The sequence below is a fragment of the Grampus griseus genome (genome assembly GCF_964374135.1).
Source record: "Grampus griseus genome assembly, chromosome: 1".
In the NCBI taxonomy this organism is placed as follows: Eukaryota; Metazoa; Chordata; class Mammalia; order Artiodactyla; family Delphinidae; genus Grampus; species Grampus griseus.
In genome coordinates this window covers 156,420,723-156,441,719 of record NC_139017.1, presented here as the reverse complement: position 1 = coordinate 156,441,719, position 20,997 = coordinate 156,420,723, and the positions used below count along the sequence as shown (strand labels likewise).

The 20,997-nt window shown below is 47.8% G+C and overlaps 1 protein-coding gene across 1 annotated transcript in view; it reads right to left on the bottom strand.

Moving 5' to 3' along the window:
- The window catches only part of CSMD2 (CUB and Sushi multiple domains 2), a gene marked incomplete at both ends in the record, with an annotated part of 666,759 nt that overhangs the window by 530,367 nt on the left and 115,395 nt on the right, over positions 1 to 20,997 (bottom strand).

The following is a 20,997-nucleotide window of genomic DNA, read 5'->3' as shown; positions in this document are numbered from 1 at the left end:
TTGAACCCTTGCAACCCACCCCGTGTGATCTTTCAGAACATCTGATCATGCCTCTTCCTCCCTCCTAAGGGCTCTTCAATGGCTCGCCATTGCTACGGGACAACATTCAGATCCTTAACGTTCCGACAGGCCTCTCTGCTCCCCACCCTGACTCTTTTTAACAGCATCATCTTACCTCCTTCCTTCCCTTCTAATTATTATTAATTCATTATTTTACCACATGGACTTTTTCACACTCACCATGCTGGCCTTGGCCTCCAAGTCCTGGCCCAGGCTGCCCCTTCTGCCTGGAATGCCTTCCTCTCCATGCCTTCACCCCTCCCCCACTCACTGGCGCGCGCTCTCTCTCTCTCTCTCTCTCTCTCTCTCTCTCTCTCTCTCTCTCTCTCTTAAGACTCAGCTACAATGACACCACCTCCAGGAAGCAGAGGCCGGGCCGGGAGTTGTGGTCCACCCTACCACACTGGATTACAATGATGATATATACCATCTAGTGAGCATTTGTAACGTAACATAAGCATCTTCCTGCGTTCTCCTATTATAGCCTCATAGTAAGTCCATAAGGTAAGTTCTATTGTTATTCTCATCCTATAAATGAGGAAAGTGAGGCTTAGAGAGGTTCAATGACTTCCCCAAGGTCACGAAGGTCATGAGCAATGGAGCTGGACCTGAATCCAGGCTGATAACCGCCACATGCCTCTCGTTGATTTGTCTACAAGCCTCCCTCTGCCCTGGGAAGGCCCGGCATCTCCTCGTCCTTTGGGTTTCTTCTTTCTCTAGGAGACATTCTCTAACCCACCCACCTTAAATCCAGCTCAACACCCATCCTCTACAGCCCCACAGATCCCTACCAGCCCCATCACAGCCCCGGTCACTGTGCGTGACTACTGGCCTGTCCCTGGCTGAGCTGGGAGCTCCATGAGGCTCAGGTGACGGCTGCTTTGGACTGCCAGTGAATTCCCACCGCCTTGCACTATGCCAGTGATTCCTGATCAAATGACTACAGGCTTCACTTCTTTTCCCACTGGAGGCTGAGCCCTAGTCTAATAACTCCATCTAATAACTGTGAGATGTAAAGGTGGGCAGAGGTGAACTAAAGTCAAAACTCCAGAAGTCCAGAAATTAGCCTGGGAAACTGGGCGTCTGCTCTGGGGTGATGTTTTTGAATGCTTTCATCAGGATGGGAGATATAAACAGAGCTGATGAGCATCTTCTCATGAGAGTCCATCCTTCCCCTATCCTAGTTCTCTGGGCCACTCCACCAGTTTTGTGTATTGTTCATTTCTACTTGTGAATGAAATGTCTATAAACGTTTTCTGAATGATGAAATGAGTTGAATGAAAAGGAATAATCTGGATGTCAGGGGACCTGAGTGTGAGAATCAGGTCAGCTCCTGACAAAAAGACAACGGACAAACCACGTTGCCCGGTTGGGGTCGGTTTCCTCATCCGAGAAACTGGGAATTTAGGCGGCGAGGCTCAAAGTTTTCTTCTAGTTGTAAAACAGTTTATCAGGGACTATGGCATCTGTGGCCTCTCTGATTCTGCCTCCTATTCCTCTCACGCCCACTCATCCCCTCCAGCCACCCTTGACTCCTTGCTGTTCCCTGAACATGTCAGGCCTACACCAGGGCCTTTGCACTTGCTTTTCCTGCTGCCTGGAACTCTCCCCAGACATCCCCCTGGCTCACTCCTTCCCCTCTTTCAGATTTTCACACAATTATCACCTTCTCAAGGAGGCTTCCTGGGTTACCCAGTCTAAAATTATAACCTCCCTACCCTGCACCTGTCCTATCTCCTTTCTCTTTTTAGTTTGCTTCGCACTCATTAATGTCTGTATACTATATAGTTTACTCATCTAGTTTCTTCATTATCTGCTCCATATTCTAGAGTGTAAGCTCCATAAGGGCACTTCTTTTGTTCACTGCTCTAAGCCCAAAATTTCAAATTGTGCCTAGCCCATAGTCGGTGCTCAATACATGTTTGTTGAATGAATACATGATTCTCCATCAAAAATGCACAATCCCCATCAACGAAGCCGGTGAACCATTGCCAAACCCTAAACAGCTCTTTCATTATAGCCGTCAGGGCTTGGGAATAAAGGTGACACGGCTGCCTCTCTTGAGCTCGTGTGCATTTCATGGTAGCCAGGACGGGCCATTGCTTTCCTGGGGCCCCGACCTATGATGTGTCCCCAGTGCCTCACTTCTGTAAACCAATATTTAGACTTTAGAAAAAAGCCCAACACCAAGCCCAAGCCACAGCTTCGCTAATTATTCTCGGTGGGCTCACGCCAGCAAGTTGGCTGATCACTCAGGGACATCTCCAAAGGCACAGCTCCAGGAGCCCAGCTCAGATCGGCATTCCGGGGAGCGCGGCTTCGAGAGCAGACGTCACAGACTTCCTTTCAAGTGTTATCACTCACTGTCACGCCCGTTATAGATTTTTCAATCCAAAGTTCCCCAGGCAGCAGGTGCCCGCCAGGCAGAGATGAGCCTCTGCTCCCCGTGCTGCAGGAGATCCTCTGTTTTGTCCCCAGCCCCCCAGCACCCAGGCGCGCACGCAGCCTGCCTTGACGCACCACAGGTGTCCTCTTGTTTGTCCCTGGACCTCAGGGTAGAGCCCACGAGCTCTCCCACTCTCCTGAGACCCTGCGTTCTCTGCTCAGCCAACATTTCCTGAGCTCCTGCTGGGTGCTGGGCACCTGCTTCTGGAAGATACAGAGCGTGCCAGTAAATCCCTCAGGGCGGGGACCAGCTGTCCTTTGCCCAGGCCAATACTGTCCTCCGTCCTCGGCGCTCTGCAAGCTGGCCTGCCCTCTCCTAGACCTCTGGGAGGAACTGAAGATACAGCCGCTGCAAGAACCGGGAAACAGACATAACTGGTTCTCAGAGGCACACCTGGGAAAAAGGGGTGAAGGGCCTTCTCTGAATATCACAGGCAAATACAGTTTTGGGGAGTAAAAAGAAGCTTCCGTTTTTATCTCCACTCCTTCTCGAAGTCATCTCCTCTAACCTCATGGCTTTAAATACTGTCTACATGCTGGGGAGGCTCCAAGTTACACCTGCAGACAGGCTGTCTCCATCCAGCTGCCTACCCACCAGGTCCTCCGGGTGCCAGGCAGGCATCTCCCACCTAACAGTCCCAGCAGAGCTCCCCACCTCTGCCCCTCCAAGCCCGTCCACCCATGGGCTTCTCTGTCTCGGTTAAGGGCAGCTCCACTCTGCCAGCGGCTCCGGCCCAAACCCTAGAGCCACGCTGATTTCTCCCTGACACCCCACACCCAATCCGTCAACTGACTCTGTTGCCTCCACCTGCAAAATCTACCTGGCACTGGCCCACTTTTCACGCCCTCCACTGCTACTGCGCTTGTCTAGGGCCCCTCGTTTGTCACCTGCGTCACCGCAGCCGACTCCTGCCAGTTTCCCTGCCCGCAGCCTCGCCCTCCTTTGTAGGTCAGGTCAGACCAGCCTCTGCTCAGAGCCTGCCAGTGAGCCCCATCATACTCAGGGTGAAAGCTGAGTCCTTCCCATCATGTAGGAGCTGTGCCTGACCCGGTCCCTTCTTCTCTCTGACTTTAGTAACTCTTACCTCTCCCCACCACTCGCTCTACTCTGGCCACACGGCCTCATCTCTGTTCTTCAGAGGCACCAGGCACACTCTCACCTTGGGGTGCGGGGAGGGAGGGCGCTGCTGACTCAGCCTGGACATTTGCCAGCAGGTGGTGGTATGCAACCCACCTTGCGCCTAGGCAAGCAACCACCGTGCCCCGGGCCCTCATCTCAGGCAGTGATCACACTGCATCACAGCTGTTTGATTTATCTGTCTCCCCCACCTAGATCATGATTGGCCAAGGTCAAGGACTGGGTCTTGCCCATCTGTTTTCCCCAGCCCCATTCAGAGTATGTATTCAAGGCATGGATAGCTACTCCATCCCTCTATGGATGGATGGATGGACGGATACACAGATGAACCAAAAAGCTAGGTTTTCCATAACCTTTACACTACTGGGGACATTTTCTCCCTTTACACTGTTTGGTACATTTTCTCCTGTTTGTGCTTGATTACGCAGTGAGAAACCAAGAAATATACTGTGTCCCAAGAAGCCTCAGGCAGAAGCCAACCAGTCCACGTGCTGCCTCGCAGCAGAGTCCGTGCTGTTGTCCAAGACAGCTGAGTGTGCAGCCCAGAAAGGAGAATACTCTCCTCTGCTCATGCAGGGGGGAGTCACTGAACCCACAGCCTCCCAGACATATTTCCCAAGACAGGAAAGAAATCTCCCCACATCTCACCCTCCATCTGAGATGGACAGGGAAGCTTAGAAGAGTCACATGCGGTCCCAGAACAAGAAAGGGCCTTGGAGGAGGAAGCAGACTCTACCCCCTTCAGGCTATGGACGAGCACGGCTGTTATCTCACTGTGCTCACGGATGCATTCCATTTGACAGATGAGGAAACTGAGGCTCTGAGATATTGGAAAGCATTCCCCAGGTAACACAGTGAACGGCAGATTAACCCAAGAAGTATTTGGTTCCAAGATGCAAGCTCATTCTACTGTTCTGTCTGCTTCCTGCTTTCCCCCTGCCTCCAGAAGCAGGTGGACTAGCTAGGTGAAAGGCATGAGCGGACACCATGGGCACTGGGTCTAGGCTTACCCGTGCCTCAGGAAGTTTCATGCCTTCTCAAGCCCCCCACAGCTCTGGGATCAAACAGGGCTGCCGCAGTTCCACAGGTGCTGGAATGTGGGTCAGGAGGGGGTTGTGGGATGTGGGTGCTGGCCAAGCGCCTGTGTCACTGCAGTCTCAGCATCAGTGGGACTTGATTGGCAGGGCCAAGAACAATACTAGAGATTAGAAAATGCTTTGGAATCAAAGTCAATCGAATTAACGGATGGGGAGTTGTTGATTTCAAGTAGCGGGTTACAGAATCGCGGAGCCATTGAATTAGCGACTCTTCGATTTGTCAAGAATTTTAGAAGGCATCTGGGAAAACAACCTATCCAATTCAGCCAGGCTGCTCACACCAAAAAAATCCTCATCAGGAAAAGAACATGGGTGCATGCATGTGGGGACTAGGGACTCAAGCTAGTGTGCAGGCCACCATCAGGACCTGTCTCTGAGTTTCCTGTGCATCTCACCATTGATGGACCATTACATTGATGAAATCCAGTACATACACTAGTTTGAGAAGTAAGCTAACAGCATCTCTGGCAGATCTTGATCAATCAGATCCTTGCTTGATCACCTCCAGAGGTGGGGAACTCATTCCCTCACAAGGCAGCCTACTCCAACGTATGATAATTAAGGCTACATAAAATTTCTTCTTGATTATTGGCTGAAATTCACCTACCCCTAAGATCTATGCATTGGACATTGCTCAGCTCTTTGGAGCAATCCAGAAAAAAACATTTATTTGTCTTTCCTGTGGCCAATTCTCAAGTCACATCCAGGTCTTCTCTTTAAGTTTTCTTTGTGGGATCATCACTATTTCTCTCATTCATTCCTCCCAAACACCTACTCTCTGCTGGGTCTTATGGGAGATACAGTCCCTGCTCCTCAAAAACACCTTCTTCTGATCATTGCCTTATTAAGCAGGGAATCCCTACTTCTCTTCCTCCAGCCACGTGGTATTGGCCTCACCTCACTCACAGCCAGCTGAAACCTCTATGTAGTTTTCACATAAGCCAGGACTTCACTGCTGTTGATTTTGGTTTACTCTTTGATTTCGGATTTTCTCCTATTTGCTCTTTATCACACAATCAACACTAGAGCAGCCATAAGGAGGAACTTTTTAAAAAAATCACCCACAATCTCACTGCCCTCCCATATCAATTGTTTCCTTTTTTATTTCCATCTAGTCCCTGTCCGCATAAGACCTAGTTTCCATGGTTGTAATAAATATGGGAAAACATATTTGCATTCTGCTTTTTTCACTGAAAAATAATATCATAAACATCTTTCCATATTGTTAAATAATGCTATTATAATTGTAAATAGCTGCATAAATCCATTAGGTAGATATACCATAATTTTCCTAGTCATTCCCCTATTGTTGGACATTTTTACAGTTTCCAGTTTTTCATCATTATAAGTAATTCTGAAATCAACACTTTCACGCACATAACTTTCTTCTTCTGTTGAATTATTTCCATAGGATATAATCCCAGGAGGGGAATCACTGGGTCAAACGACATGAGTACTTTATGACTCTTGACACGTGTTGTCAAATTGGATTCCCAAAGGACTAATTTCCATTTCCACCAGCAACGTGTGAGCATGCCCGTTTCTCTGCAAATACCCCAGCACTGTATCGTGTCCTCACAAGGCTTTTAGAGCTAATTGACTAGGGATAAAGTGTAGTTTCATTGTTTTAATTGACATTACTTTCATTACTAGCAAGACCGAATAGCTTTCCTGTGTATTTACTTGCTGACTCTATTTCCTCTGATGTGAACTCCAGATAGCTTTCTTACCACTTCAGATGGGCCGATTACATAATATCGAGATTAACCCCTTCCTGCCATATTTGGCATAAAATTATACAACAGTCAATTGTGTTTCTTTCCCTTTTTAGATGTTTTTTATTGTACAGAACTTTTACATTTGAATATAGCCAGATTTACGCATCGTTTCCTTTTGTTAGAGCCTTTAAAGTACAAACCTTGGCATTGCTCTCTACTGTAGTGGAATATTTTATTTTGATCCAGTAGTCCCAGCTGTGTGAAACTATTTTATTCTTTTTTTCAGGCTGAACTTGAAATGCCTGGCTTCAAACCCACATTCTGCCTCTTAACTAGCTGTGTGACCTCAAGCAAGTTACTTAACCTCTCTGTGCCTCATCAGCAAAATGGGGATAATAATAGTGCCTATCTCATAGGATTGTTGTGAGGATTAAATGTTAAAATGCAAGGCAAATGATAGTCGGAAAAGGCCAATTTGGAATGTTCTGATGTGGACTTCCCTTTTCGCAGGCAATGGAGTCCTGTGCTTTTATTCTCAAGAGTGGTATGCACCTCAACACTGCCCCTTGAAAAATCCCACATTTCTGGGTTATATCCGGCCACGTTCCTGGACTTGTCGTTATGTGTTTTAGAAGCTTGGACTTTGTTTCCTTCCTTGACTGAAGATCGGTTATTCTACCTGATTTGGGGCCAGCATCTGTTTCCAGCCGTTACTGAAGTTATCTGTGTTATTTGGACCACTCCAGGCTTTACAGACGGCTCCCTCCATTACTAGGTCACCTGAAGCTGAGCTGTTAGAAGTTTCCTGGAAGCTTGTACACTTTTAAGCAGTTCTTAATTTTTTCCTTTTTGGGAGAAGGAAGACTTGTAGCTGATATAATGACAGATTTTTGCTGGGTCTTATCAGCTTAAACCTCAGAAATTCTGTTTTGTTTCTTGATTGCATCTAATTAGAGACTAAACATCATGTTTTCTTGGCCACTGAATTAGCCAAAACATTGATGAAGAAATCATTCAAGTACCCCTGGCTTAGAAATGTTTTCATGTGCATTGTTGGAATGTATGCTAATTAACCATGCAATTGGGAAAGAAAATAATGTGGAATGTTTTGCTATTTCTAGTAGAGAGAAAATATCTATTTTTCCAAAGATAATCTTGTTATATAACCTAATTTGTATTTTTTTTAAAGTTCAGTTCTATTTTTATCTTGTTTTTGCTATACAGTGTAGGTCGTGAGATCTGTGAAGCAAAATTATCCCTTTCACCTTGAATTCTTGAGTTTGCATCCATAATATTATATATTGAGGAGGACAGAAGTAGGAAGGGAAAAAGAAGTGGCACAGGACAAAGAAAAATATTTCCTCTTTTAACTTCTAAAGTAATTTTTAAAAAGAACTTGCAGAGTCAATAATGTGTTTAAAATTTTATTGTGGAACTTATGTGGAAGATAACTTTTGTTGTTTAAACTTTCAGGTAATAACTTCTTTGAAGTTATTTAGAAGTAACCTTTGGTACAGTTATTTTATCTAATAAATACTGACATGAATTAGTTTTCAGACTAGTAAGTCTGTTACATAAGTATTAATCACCACCACTAATATTAAAGGGAATATTAAAGATCCAGAAAAAAAAAAAGCAAGGCACTTGGGACTTCCTTGGTGGCGCAGTGGTTAAGAATCCGCCTGCCGGGCTTCCCTGGTGGTGCAGTGGTTGGGAGTCTGCCTGCCGATGCAGGGCACATGGGTTCGTGCCCCGGTCCAGGAAGATCCCACATGCCGTGGAGCGGCTGGGCTTGTGAGCCATGGCCGCTGAGCCTGCGCGTCCGGAGCCTGTGCTCCGCAACGGGAGAGGCCACAACAGTGAGAGGCCCGCGTACCGCAAAAAAAAAAAAAAAAAAAATCCGCCTGCCAATGCAGGGAACACGGGTTCGAGCCCTGGTCCGGGAAGATCCCACATGCCACGGAGCAACTAAGTCCGTGTGCCACACTACTGAGCCTGCGCTCTAGAGCCCGCGAGCCACACCTACTGAGCCCGTGTGCCACAACTACTGAAGCCTGCGTGCCTAGAGCCCGTGCTCTGTAACAAGAGAAGTCACCGCAATGAGAAGCCCGCGCACCACAACAAAAAGTAGTCCCCGCTAGCCGCAACTAGAGAAAGCCTGAGCGCAGCAACGAAGATCCAACGCAGCCAAAAATAAATCAGTAAAATAAGTAATTTTTTTTTAAAAATGCAAGGCACTTATAAGAGTACGTGGCACCTGGTAAGAGCTGAAGTGATGTTAGCTTTCACTGTCATCCTTGCAGTCCTCATTGTGCAATGCATTTGCCCTTCCTCCCTGCTCTGAATCCTCTGCAAAATTTCCAAGTGTGATCTCAAGGGCTTCATCCACATCACTTATCACCAGAGACCCCAGCACTCGAACATTCATCTCTTCATCGGGACTCTTAAGGTGAGCTTGTTCAGTGGGTTACACTTACATCACAAATGTCCGTAGAACAGAAAAGAATATCATAAATATTTTTGTTTAAGCCACTGGGCAAGCCAAGCTGCTCCACGTGTGGGGGCATTCCTTCTGTTCCAGCAGCTTAGATACCCATCCACAGGGAATGTGGGCAGTGTGGTGTGAGCCTGGGCTAGCTCTCCCCTTGTCCTGGCACCCTCCCCAGTGCTGACAAAGGTCCAGGCACGTTCTGTGCTGGACAACGGTCCCCGCCTGTGACTGGCTCCCTTGCTTCCAGTCTACCCCCCTTCACCCCTCACCACCTCTAAAGCAGAAATCTCACTGCATCACCTCCCTGCCTAAGACCCTTTGGTGATGGGCGGGCTCTGTGAATAAAGCCCAGATGCCTTCCGGGGTCTCCCAGGCGCCGCATGAGCTGACCCCCGACCCACATCCGGCTCAGCTCCAGCTGTCCCAGCTGCCCCCACTTCTCGGATTTCACATTTCCATCCCTTGGGATTTCTTGAAGGTGCCCAAATACATACATTCTTTCTTTCTTCTGGCCTTTGATTTCGTTCATTCATTCGTTCACCAGCTATTTATCAAGCACCTAATACGGGTCAGAACCTGTTCTAGGAACTGAAGATTCAGCAGAGAACAACAGTAACAATGCAAAAGAGACAAAGGCCCTGATCCCAGGAAACTCACATTCTGATAGCGGAGACAGACGATAAGCAAATAGACAAATAATTGTATTATATGTCGGGGTGGGGGTGACAGGGAGTGATGGGTGGGGCGGCTGTGTCATACAGTGTCATCAGGAAAGGTCTCTTTGATACGGAACGTTTAAGCAGAGAACTGAACAACATGACAGGGAGAGCTATGCGGCCACCAGGGCGGAGCAGTACAGGCAAAGGGAACAGAATGTACGGAGGCCCTGAGGCAGGAACGTGCTTGGCTTGCCCATTCCTCTGCCCCCCTCCACTTCACAAGACTAACTCCTGGTAATTTAATGCATTACCAAGGCCAGTCTGCATTACTCCTAAACTGTGGCTGGATAAAGGTCTTGAGGGAGGGGCAGGACATGAAGAGCTGGAAGGAAGGTTGAAAAGCAGGGAAGGAAAGCCATCACCCACAGGACAGGGTCTTGGGCAGCAACAAGGTCCTCAGCAAGGCCAGGCTGGGGATGGCCAGATCTGGGAGGTGCTCCAGGGTCAAGGGCTGGCCCCCCGCCTCTCCACGGCCCCTCCTTTCTGTGGGCTTGGAGAACTATATGTAACTTATGTGGGGAGGCAGCACCTAGTGGAAAGAGGTGGGCTTTGGAACCAAACCGATTTTCAAACTGTGCACGACCCTTAGGTGCTGTGTAACCTCAGGCAAGGTAACTAACCTCTCTGGGCCTCCACTTCCTTCTCTGTACAGCGGGGATTCTTGAGGCCTTGCTCACCAGGTGGGATGTCAGTGTCTGCAAAGCTCCCACTGCATTGTTGGACATGTCATGCAGTGAGCTGGTCCCTTTGTTTCCTTCATCTCTGACGCCCTGGGCTCAGGGATCCAGGGTGTGTATGAGGATACAGAACTGGGAAACAGTGCCCATCATTCAACAGGGTGGAAAGGGGAAGGGTAGAGGTGATCTGTCCACCACCAAATCTCCAATTCAGAACCCACCAACGTCCTAAATGCTTTTCTCTCCTGCTGTTCCAAAGAAATGGCAATGGGTTCAACCCTCAATTATCCACACTAATGAAGGAAAGGGCTGGAAAGAATAATCCAAAACAGTGGCTAATCACACCCAAATTATCAATTAATAGGAAGAGGTGGGATGGGAATATCCAGTCTGATACTTCTACTTAGAAGCTTTCTCTCCCCGCTGATGCTCGGCTCATGGGTTGGGAGATAACTTCCCCCAAGGAAGAGATGGTAGAAGGACTTGTGTCCCCTGAACCTCCAGGGTGGGGGTCAGTGGACGAAGCTCTAACGGGGTCACCTGACCCAGGTCCACAGGAAGGAGACAGGTGAGTGTGTCCAGCTACAGTCATGACCAGAGCAGTGGCCGAAGGCTGACTCTCCCATCTCCCATCCAAGTGGGAGAAATCACATTCAGGTCCCCACCCAGTGGTATTCCTCGTGTCTTGGGAGCTATTATAGGAGGGGCTGGCAGTGGGCTGGCAGGGGTCCTGAGGGACCCCTATTTGGGTTCTATGGGCTCCCCTGCCTGGGGCACAGATACGAGAGACAGAATCAAAACTGGGGCGTCTTGCTGCCTCCCCCGACAAGGTCGTTTATCAGTTGAAGACCTGTGCTAACAGGTGTTAAATAGAGTTCAATGCAGAAAATTGAAAAGTAATGAGACTTGGAGCTGAGAGAACAAATTAAGAGGTGATCACACGTCCAGCGAGAGCCACCACCTGAATGATGAAAACGAGGAGCCCTGATGGTCAGAGAGCCCTGGGTTGGAGAAGAGGTCAGAGCGATAAGCCCACCCCAAACAAGGTGAGGAGTGGTCACAAGCAATTAAGCAGTTACCACACTTCGTCAGTTCTAGGGAGCACATTTTTCCATTTTTCAATATCTTTGAAATTGGGATGTATCTTAAAATCGACGGCATGTCATACTTTAATCGGCAGCATTTTTTTTTTTTCTTAGTGGTACATCCAATAAAGCTGCATCTTTTAACTGAGGACATCTTGGATTCAATGGAATATGGTCCCAGGTACCTTGAGCAAATGTCTTTCCATTACACTGGGTGAAATGATCCCTTATCTACTCACTTATTCAGTCATTATTTACTGAGCATCTACCATGCGTCAGATCCTGGGCTAGGCGCAGCTGTGAACAGTCTGCTTTCTGAGTGTTTATTCCACACTAGGCAGCGTTAGGAACCCTTGACACGTGTTACCTCATTTGTTCCCGGTGATAATCCCACAGAACAGGGATTATTATTATTATTGTCCCTGTGACAGCGGAGGTCAGAGGAGGTTAAGTGACCTGCTCAAAGTCCCACACTGGCTACTAACTGGCCAAGCTGAGAGTCAATTTTTCCTCCAGACCCTGAGCTTTCCTCTTGGTTCTCTCCACTGTCTGGGAGCACATACCGGAGGAGAGAAGGCGAACAAGGAACAGGAGATACACGAGGCACGCATGTAACTGGAGGAGATGCCTGGGGAACTAAGAGGGAAAGTAAAGGGAGTATTGGGCACCAGGGGCAGCCTCTGGATTTGGTTTAAGCAGAGATTGGAAGGAAACAAAGAGGCAGAGAAGAGTGGCCAGGTGAGGGAGGAAGGTTCAGAAGAAGGGACTCAGCGTGTCTGAAGGATGGGTGGGGAGACAGAGTGTGGCGTATCTGAAGACCAGACAAAGGCCAGTGTGGCTGGAGGAGGAAGCGGGTGGAGGTGAGGCTGATGCCCAGTTTTGACGGCCAGGTGAGGAGTTTGTACTCCATCTGGGAAGTAATTACAGGGTTTGGTATTTTTTATAAATTTATTTATGTATTTATTTTTGGCTGCGTTGGGTCTTCGTTGCTGCCCGCAAGCTTTCTCTAGTTGTAGCGAGCGGGGGCTGCTCTTCGTTGCAGTAAGTGGGCTTCTCATTGTGGTGGCTTCTCTTGTTGCAGAGCACGGGCTCTAGGCGTGTGGGCTCAGTAGCTGTGGCTCGCAGGCTGTAGAGCACAGGCTCAGAGGCATGTGGGGATCTTCCCAGACCAGGGCTTGAACCCATGTCCCCTGCATTGGCAGGCGACTCTTAACCACTGCGCCACCAGGGAAGCTCCAATTAGAGGGTTTTAAGTGAAAGCACCCCAAGATCCTTGCACCCTGCCTCTAATGACTCACAGTGGGTGACTGTGGTTAAAACCCAGCCTCTACTCCATGCACTAAGCCAAAGGCTCACAGGGCTGTGTCCCCTCAGGGTGGCCACTTGCGCTAATTTGCACAAAAGCCCTATATGGACTAGCAAAGATCCAGGTCAGGAGGGGCAAGCACTGGCTAGTATTGCAGTGTCCCTACTGTGTACCAAGCCCTGGACTAAGGTACCTCAGTGACTGAAGAATCAAAAAATAGGTGACATTCCTTGCTCTTGGAGACCCACAAGCCTTGACCAAAGATTTTGTCATAGGAAAGAATTTTTTTTTTCATTCCTACAAAACACACCTATTATAAGAACTTCCTTTGACTGAGTGCCTAGTCTGTGTCAAATGTCATGCTAGGTGCTTTCTGCACCTTACCACTAATGCTCACTCCCCCCTTGAAAGGAAGAGATGATTATCCCATGTCCCAGAGGAGGGAGCTGAGAGGCTCAGTGCCTTGCTCAAGGTCACACAGTGAGGACATGGCAGGGCTCAAACTTGATCTCCAGACACCCAACCAGGCATGAGAGTAATTTTCTCCACGTGGTCGAGGAATGGCTGCTTCTTGACCAGAGACTCTGTACCAGGCACTTCCCAGCCACTAACTCTTCAGCCCTCATTACAAACCACTGAGCTGGGTGCTGCAGTTCCTCTTTTGCGCAAAATCAGCTCGGGGAGGTCGGGAGATGTGAAAGGTGTCATAGCTAGCCAGCGCTGAACCTACCTCTTCCTGGATCCCACTCCTCTGCTCCTACGCACTCCCCTCCAACAATTTTAGGTCTAAGAGCTCCTTGAAGCTGGAAGCCACTTATAATTCATTCATATGCCTCAAAGTCTACCTAGGGACCTGGAGTAGAGCAGGTGTGTAGTAAATATTTGTTGAGTGAATGAATGAATGAACAGGGCCAGAGAGGTAAAGCAGATGTACCCCTTATACCCAGGTCATCCAGCCACCTGAAAATGCTCCTTTGCCTTCACCCTGTCTTCTGACACCCTGAGGTGAGGAGGGTCAGGGCACTAGAATTTGCTATGATATCATCTTCAAGCTATGTTAATATTCTTCCCCAAAGGGGGAAAATATCACTATGCATGATGAACTGTTTGTGGGATTATTGAGGACGTGATATGAAGTTCATCCTGATTCCCCACTTATGGAGAAGTGCTGCCCAGTTTGTCTCAAATGTCACATCTCTGTGTATTAATTTGCTACTCCACTGTACTGATTAAAAGGAATGTTCGCCAACTCCCAAGGCAGAGCCCTCGGAAATGCAGCAGGTTGATTCAGGAAGCACACACCATCCCTTCCCAGGCAGAGGAAATGGACATTCATCACCTCCCCCCTCCCCCAAACGGGGCCTCGCCAGGCCTGCCATTCTGGCCTGAGTGGCCTGAATGGTGCAAATTGCATATTCAGTGTATATATGTATATGGTCAAATAGCTTCCATTAGTCCAATTTTGAGATGTCTGCAGAATGTCCCTGAATTGGGGAACTCTTTCAAATTGAGGAAATTGTCTGAGAGGCCGGGAGAGGGAAATCAGCAGGTCTAATTACAGGAGGGAATAAAACCAGGAGGCGTCCATTTCTGGACCTCCATTTCCCTGCATGACATGATCACCTCTACCCTACTTCCCCCTCCAAAGGCCAGGAAAGCTCTGTCCCAAGCCTGCCTCTCCTGATAGAATGACAACAGGGAGCTCCATCTCTGTCCATCTGTCCCTCGCAGATGTGTCTGTCTGACGCTGTTCCACCATGCTCTGGTCCAGCGGCAGAGGTGACATTACTGACCTTGCACTGGGAGCAAAAACTCACCAAGATGTGGCACTGAATTGAGCTCTTCCTCCCCCGTTGTGTTCCCTTTGGGAGGGCAGGTGGGTAGGGGTAGAGAAGGAAATCATGATGGTGAGGATGGGACTTGGTTGAAACATCAGGCACTGCACCCAGTAGGCTCTCAATTATATCAGCTCAATGAATGAAAGAATCTCTACCACCCACTTAATGTGTGATCCCTGACTCTCTGGGCTCAGCTTTTCAGGTGGACTAGTGGTTCATGGGTGGGCTTCAGGGCATCTGAATTACATGAAAAACAACATGGAAAAGTGTTTGTGTGTGTGTGTGTGTGTGTGTGTGCGTGCGTGTGTGTGTGCGTGCGCATGTGTGTGTGTGTGTGTGTGTGTATGTCTGGAGATAGTCACAGCTTTCAAGTCCATGACCCCCAAAGTCTAAGGTCTGCTGGACGTGTCACTAGCACCATTAGCCCTAAAGCCAACATCTCTGATACAAAGAGAAGAGGACATGAAAAGACTGAATTCCCGGCATTGGCCTCGTCAGCTCCAACCCACCAGGGGACACGGCCCACGACCTCATCCCCATGTGGTGGGCAGTCTCTCCAGCAGTGCTGGAGCTCACGAATATGGAGACACCTCTGCTCCTTCCCCACAGATGTTATGGTCTGTTTGTAAGCCCAGACATACCACGAACAACTGGGTTGAGAATTTTAAGCAGACTCAGGAGCCAGCGGGCTGGGGTGGGGATGGGATTGTGACCTATGGAGTAGACATATCTATTCTTCCATCTCCTGAAATAATCCCAGTCTGGTGAGGTTAGGAGGAGGGTGACTTCACTCATTAGCTGACATTTATCAAGCACTGACAGTCTGCCAGTCCCTCATGTGACTTGTGTGTTCTCTCCTTAATCTTCACAACTCTATGAAGTATTATTCTTACCCTGATTTTACAGATGCAAAGGCCAGAGCTCAGAGAAATGAAGTAACTTGCCCAAGGTCACACAGCAAGTGAGTGGCAAAGATGGGATTTGATTCCAGATCCGTTGGAACCCAGAACCTGAGGTCTTAATCATTGTACTGTGCAGCCTCTCCCCTTGTGGTGATGAGGGAGTTTGCAAAAATAAGCATTCCTCATGCTTCTAAATTCCACGTGGGGATAATAAGTGATTTTGATTTTTAAGGAAGCCTCTTATATTTTTGAGAGTGAGAACGCAAGGTGACAGTTAGATTTAACTAAACAGAAATACCTGTTTTTAGATGTAGATGATTAAATAGATCTAATAGACTGAGACCCAGCAGTCAGAGATGGGCTCTCTTGCACGAAAGTGTCAGAGTGACTGCTCAGGATTGATGCGGCTAAAATGCAAAAGGTGCAGCCAGGATTAGGCATTAAAACCTGCAGAGACTCTTCTCTAGTTGATGTTTCTGATCTGCTTACAACTCTTGTTTACCTGCTGATCAACCTGTCAGAGACAGAAACAACCCATACAATCTCTGAGAGTCATGGGTGGAGAAGGCGTGAAGCCCAAGGGCTTGGGTGGGAGAAACAACGTCTAAACACAGCAAGACTAGAAACATCAGGGAGAGACACAGTGCGGGGGCTGGGGAAGTAACAGGCTTCCACACATTGAAAGACAGACAGAAGGACACAGTGAATGTTGGAGAATCAGAGACAGGGCCACTGAAACCAAGACAAACATAGCTGAATTCCAGAGGGATTTAAAAGTGAAATGGAAAAATAAAATGCTAAAAGAATGAGAGGAATATCTAAATGACCAGCTGATCTTGGCATGGAAAAGGCCTTTCTAAGCATAACACCAAAGGTAGATTATCAAAGAAAAATTAATATTAAAAAATTTGTGACATAAAAATTAAAATTACTGCACATCAAAAGGAAACTCGTAATATTCATAGCGTTAATATGCAAAATCACTTACAAAAGGGATAAGAAAAAAATACTAACACCCCAAAAGAAAAGTAGGCAGAGACAGGGACAGGCAACTTACAAAATGATCTACTAAAGGCCAGAAAGTGGTGACAGGTCCTCAACCTTCCTGATCATCAGAGAGATGCAAATTATAACCACAAATGAGATTTCATCTCACCCATTTTAATCAATGAAACTGACTTAAGACTCCCCAACGCGCAATGTAGGTAAAGGAGGGGAATGGGCCCTCTTACACCCTGCTGGTAGAGGTGTGCCCCACTAGAATCTTCCTAAAGACACCGTGGAATTATGTAATAAAATGAAAAATCGACACACTCTTTGACCCAGCAATTGCACTTCCAAGAATTCTAAGATAATTAGATGAGGGTTAAAGCTGTATGTACAGGGATGTCCTTCACTTAAATGTCCCCATGCCTGGTTAAATAATTGTGGTATAGGCAAACCACAGTGGCTCCCTCACTGATATTCCTTAGGAAGAACAAAGACGGGCTGCTTTTATTAACACAGAAAAACGTCAGCCTCGTCAACCAGACTACAGAATTACACACACAGTGTAACCCCAAGTGCCCATGGATCTGCGTCTCTCTGCAGGTGTGTGGGCGTTCAGAGAGCTGTCAAGTGGACACTCACTGGAAGGGCAGAGGTGAGCCTAGATCCTCTGTAGTGCGTGGGCAGCCCGAGCTGGGCAGAGCAGGACAGGGGCGGATCTGGGCATCAGGAAAAGGAGGAGGAAGAATGAGTGGGGTCAGAGCTCCTGGGGATTCAGTGCTGGGAATGAGGATGCCAGATGTAACCAATAAAAATACAGGACGCGCCATTAAATTTGAATTTCAGACAAACAACGGGCAATTTTTTTTTAGTAAAAGTATGTCCCATGAAATATTTGGGCTATACTTACACTAAAGTTTTTTTCAAATTTTAAAGAATTGGAATAATTTAAAAATCAAATTAACTGGGCATCCTAGACTTTATCTGGCAACCCTAGCTGAGAGGCTGTGGACATACCTCTTATTGATTCCCTGAGATGACCCAAGTCATCCGGGAGGGGCGCTGAAGCCAAGGCAGGCTTCCTGTGTCCACCCTGCCTCTGACTTATTTCCAATCTACCTGCCCATGAGAGGGAGTCACCAGTCTCTACCTTCCTCCAGGAGTTCTGCAGGGTGTGCATTGCAGGAGAAGAGTACAGTCTTTAGAGCCAGAAAAGTCACGTTAAAACTCCTGGCCATCAAGTAGCCTTAAAGCTGAACACAAAACTCCTGGGTTCCAGCTCCAGCATCTATCAGATGGAGACAGCAACGTCTGTCCACCAGGCTGTCTCGGGGATTAAATGAGATAATGTATGTAAAGTGCCTGGCGTACAGTCAGGGCTTAATACAAGTGGATGCCCTTCTCTCCCGTCCACAGCTGCAGCCCACACGCTTGCCCCCAGGGATTACAAATCAAGCATCCTCTGTCATCTCGGGCTTTGACGATTGGCCTTTTTGATCTTTTCCGTGACGCGGCAGCAGCTCTGAGCTGACACCCTTCATCTGACTTCACCTTTCTCCACAATCCCTAGCAGCAGTCCAGTTCCTTATCTGCACTTTTCACTCTCCCAAGGAGGGTGGAGGAGGAGGAGACTCCCTTTGATAGCAGACTTTCAGGGACGTCAGCCAAGGGGAGCTACCAAGAGCGGGACCCTGATGGCATTTAGAAACAGGTCCTGTGACACCCAGAAGGCTGGACGCGAGGAGGCTGTCCTGACTAGGGTCAGCCCGGGCAGATGCGGGACTGGGGGGAGGGGAGTTCTCTAGAGCCTGTCTGTCTGCTTGCTGTCCAGCCCTAGTGACTAAGGTGGGTTCTGCAATGGAGGGAGGGGCTGAGAGCCAAATCTTTATGGTCCTTTTGACCACTGGATCGCCCCTTCCCCCCAACAGAGGGCCCAGAGAGTTTGAAAACCTCTGCCCAAGGTCACCCAGCTACTCAGTTATAGGCCCAAGAGGCTAGCATTTATCAGTAAATCCCTAAATGTGGGCTCATCCTGTGTCTTGTTGAGAAGTGCAGTGAGACAGAGGGCCCAGGACCGCTGTGGATGTCGTCTATCACACGGTTCATCCGCAGCAGTGGCTGCATCTGTGATTCCCCCCACCTGCCCTCCTTGCCCCTCCGCTGTGGGGGTCCCAAAAGTCAGTGCGACTCACACTTTTCCAGATGCACAAATTGCCCCGTGGTCCAGTCCCGAACCAGATCGTCAGGGTTTGGTGATAGCCCCAGCCTTGGCTTCCCCGCACCTGCCTCTCCTGTGAGCCATTCTGCCAGGCAGCACGAAGAGCCACGAAGACCACGGAGCTGGCGGAAACCCTGCCCAGGTGACTACAGAGAGTCACTCAGCTATAGCAACCTGTTTGCACCATGCAGGGCCTGCCTGGGCCTTGCCTGGAGCCTTTCCCTTCTCAGTGCCGATGACTTAGAGACCTGACACCATGAAGTGGCTGACGGAGGGCGGGCCCTGCCTTCTGTCCCGTTGGTCCTTCTCCTGTTGGGGCTGCCACCCCCGGGCCAGGCAGCGGGGAGGAGGGACCCACTGGCCTCCACTTTATCTTAATGATTCGTGGCCTCATGTGAATCGCAGCCCCTTCGTGAATCTGATGGAAGCCCGAGCTCAGCCCTGTCTAGAAGGATTTTCGGCAGTGACGAAATGTTCTCTGTCTGTGCTGCCCAGTATGGTAGCCACAAGCCACAGGTGGCTACTGAACACTTGACAGAGGCTGGTGCAAGTGAGAAATGAAATTTTAAATTTGACTGAGTGTTTATTCATATAAATATAAATAGTGGCATGTGGTTAAAGGCTACTGTTATTGGATAGCACAGCTCTAGACCGGGGGTCATCAAACTCTTTCTGTAAAAGGCCAGAGAGTAAGTATTTTCGATTTTGCAGGCCATGTGGTCTCTGTGGCAATAACTCAACTCTGAATTTGTAGTGCATGTAAAGAGTCATAGACAATGTCAGCAAATGGGCTTGGCTGTGTTCTAATAAAACTTTATTTATAAAAACAAGCCAGGAACTGGATTTGGCCAGGTGGGCCATAGTTTATTGATCCCTGATCTAGACCCTTTCAAGAAGAAAATACATATACCCTTATACGTTCAGAATGTGGTTTCTAATTACAAGGGGTTTGCAGACCTTTGATGCCCTACTGTAGACCTCCCCATGGATTCCAGGCTAGAACCTCTGATTTTTCAAGGCTCTATGAATGTACCTTCAGCTCTGCTCTGCCTGATGGAGAAGCACTTGGCATTGTTTCCCAGAGCAGGCAACGTGGTCAGGGATCAACAGGACACTTTTTTCCTAAAACCTCCTAAGAGTCCAGGCCTCAGACAACTATCCACAAAGACTGCTAAATGAGGACACCATTAGGGCCCAGCTGGGTCCCGCTGTGTGTCAGCCCCTCCTGGGATCTCTGCAGCCACCAACTCTAGTGTCAACGACTCATTCCCCCCACCATCCCCAAACACAGCCAGTCCCCCCAAGGCCCACATACTGTGGAAGAAGCTTCTGAAGAGGCCTCTTTTACTTAATCAAGAGGTTGTAGCTCAGACTCAAAGAGACTTAGTTTGGGTTCAGAGCCAAAGGCTGAGGACAGAACCAGGATGACCAAGATCACAGGCTTGCTTTTGGGAGGAACTGATTGTTTTTTCCAAAGAAATTGGGTTATCCCAGGAGACTTCACTTTAAAGACAAATAGGTCTTTTCAGAAGCCCTCAGTTAAAGCAATCTGGAGTTATGTCAGAAGCCCCCAGTTAAAGGCATGTGAAACTTTCTCTGGAGTCTTCTTCGTACCTTTAGTTAAAAATAACTGAGACCTTCTCAGGAACTCGCAATCGCTTACGTTAAAGCACCGAACACCCCTTACCAACAGGCGTGAATTTTGCCGCGGGAGTTAGGATCTGCCCTCTTTCTGTGGTATACTCCTAGCCAAGACAAAGGTGGTATCTGTTTGTATATTGCTATAGCTCCATTCAAGAAAGCATCACTTATTCTTTAAGTTCTTAGAGGCAAGAGGAAGAAAGCTTTCAAATAACTGGCATGCTTTACTAGGGTGTTATGTCATTATTGTTATTAATTATCATTAACAGTCTTAAAATACGCCTATGAACGATCTCAACACAAAATAGCAGTGTGGGTCTTAGCCAAGAGCAGCATAATTACCTATTAATGAGATGTAAATTTCCCAGGAAAATGACAGTGATCTAGACGTACCACCTTCTGAACTAACATAATAAAGTTAATAATAATAATAGTGTATAATCTGAAGATATTAGTGTTAATTTGAATGCTAACACCATATTTAAACAGGCTGAGAGAAGCGGCAATTATTTGCGTAACTCAAACCAAGAAACCCTAATCTGTGCTATCAAGGAAAAATTGATTGTTCTTCTCTGAATGATATAAAGCTGACTCTTTGCAGTCACTACAGTGAGAAAAAATTTTTTCAGCTACTTATTTTATGTCTTTTACTTAGGGTTTGTATCTGCCTCATTT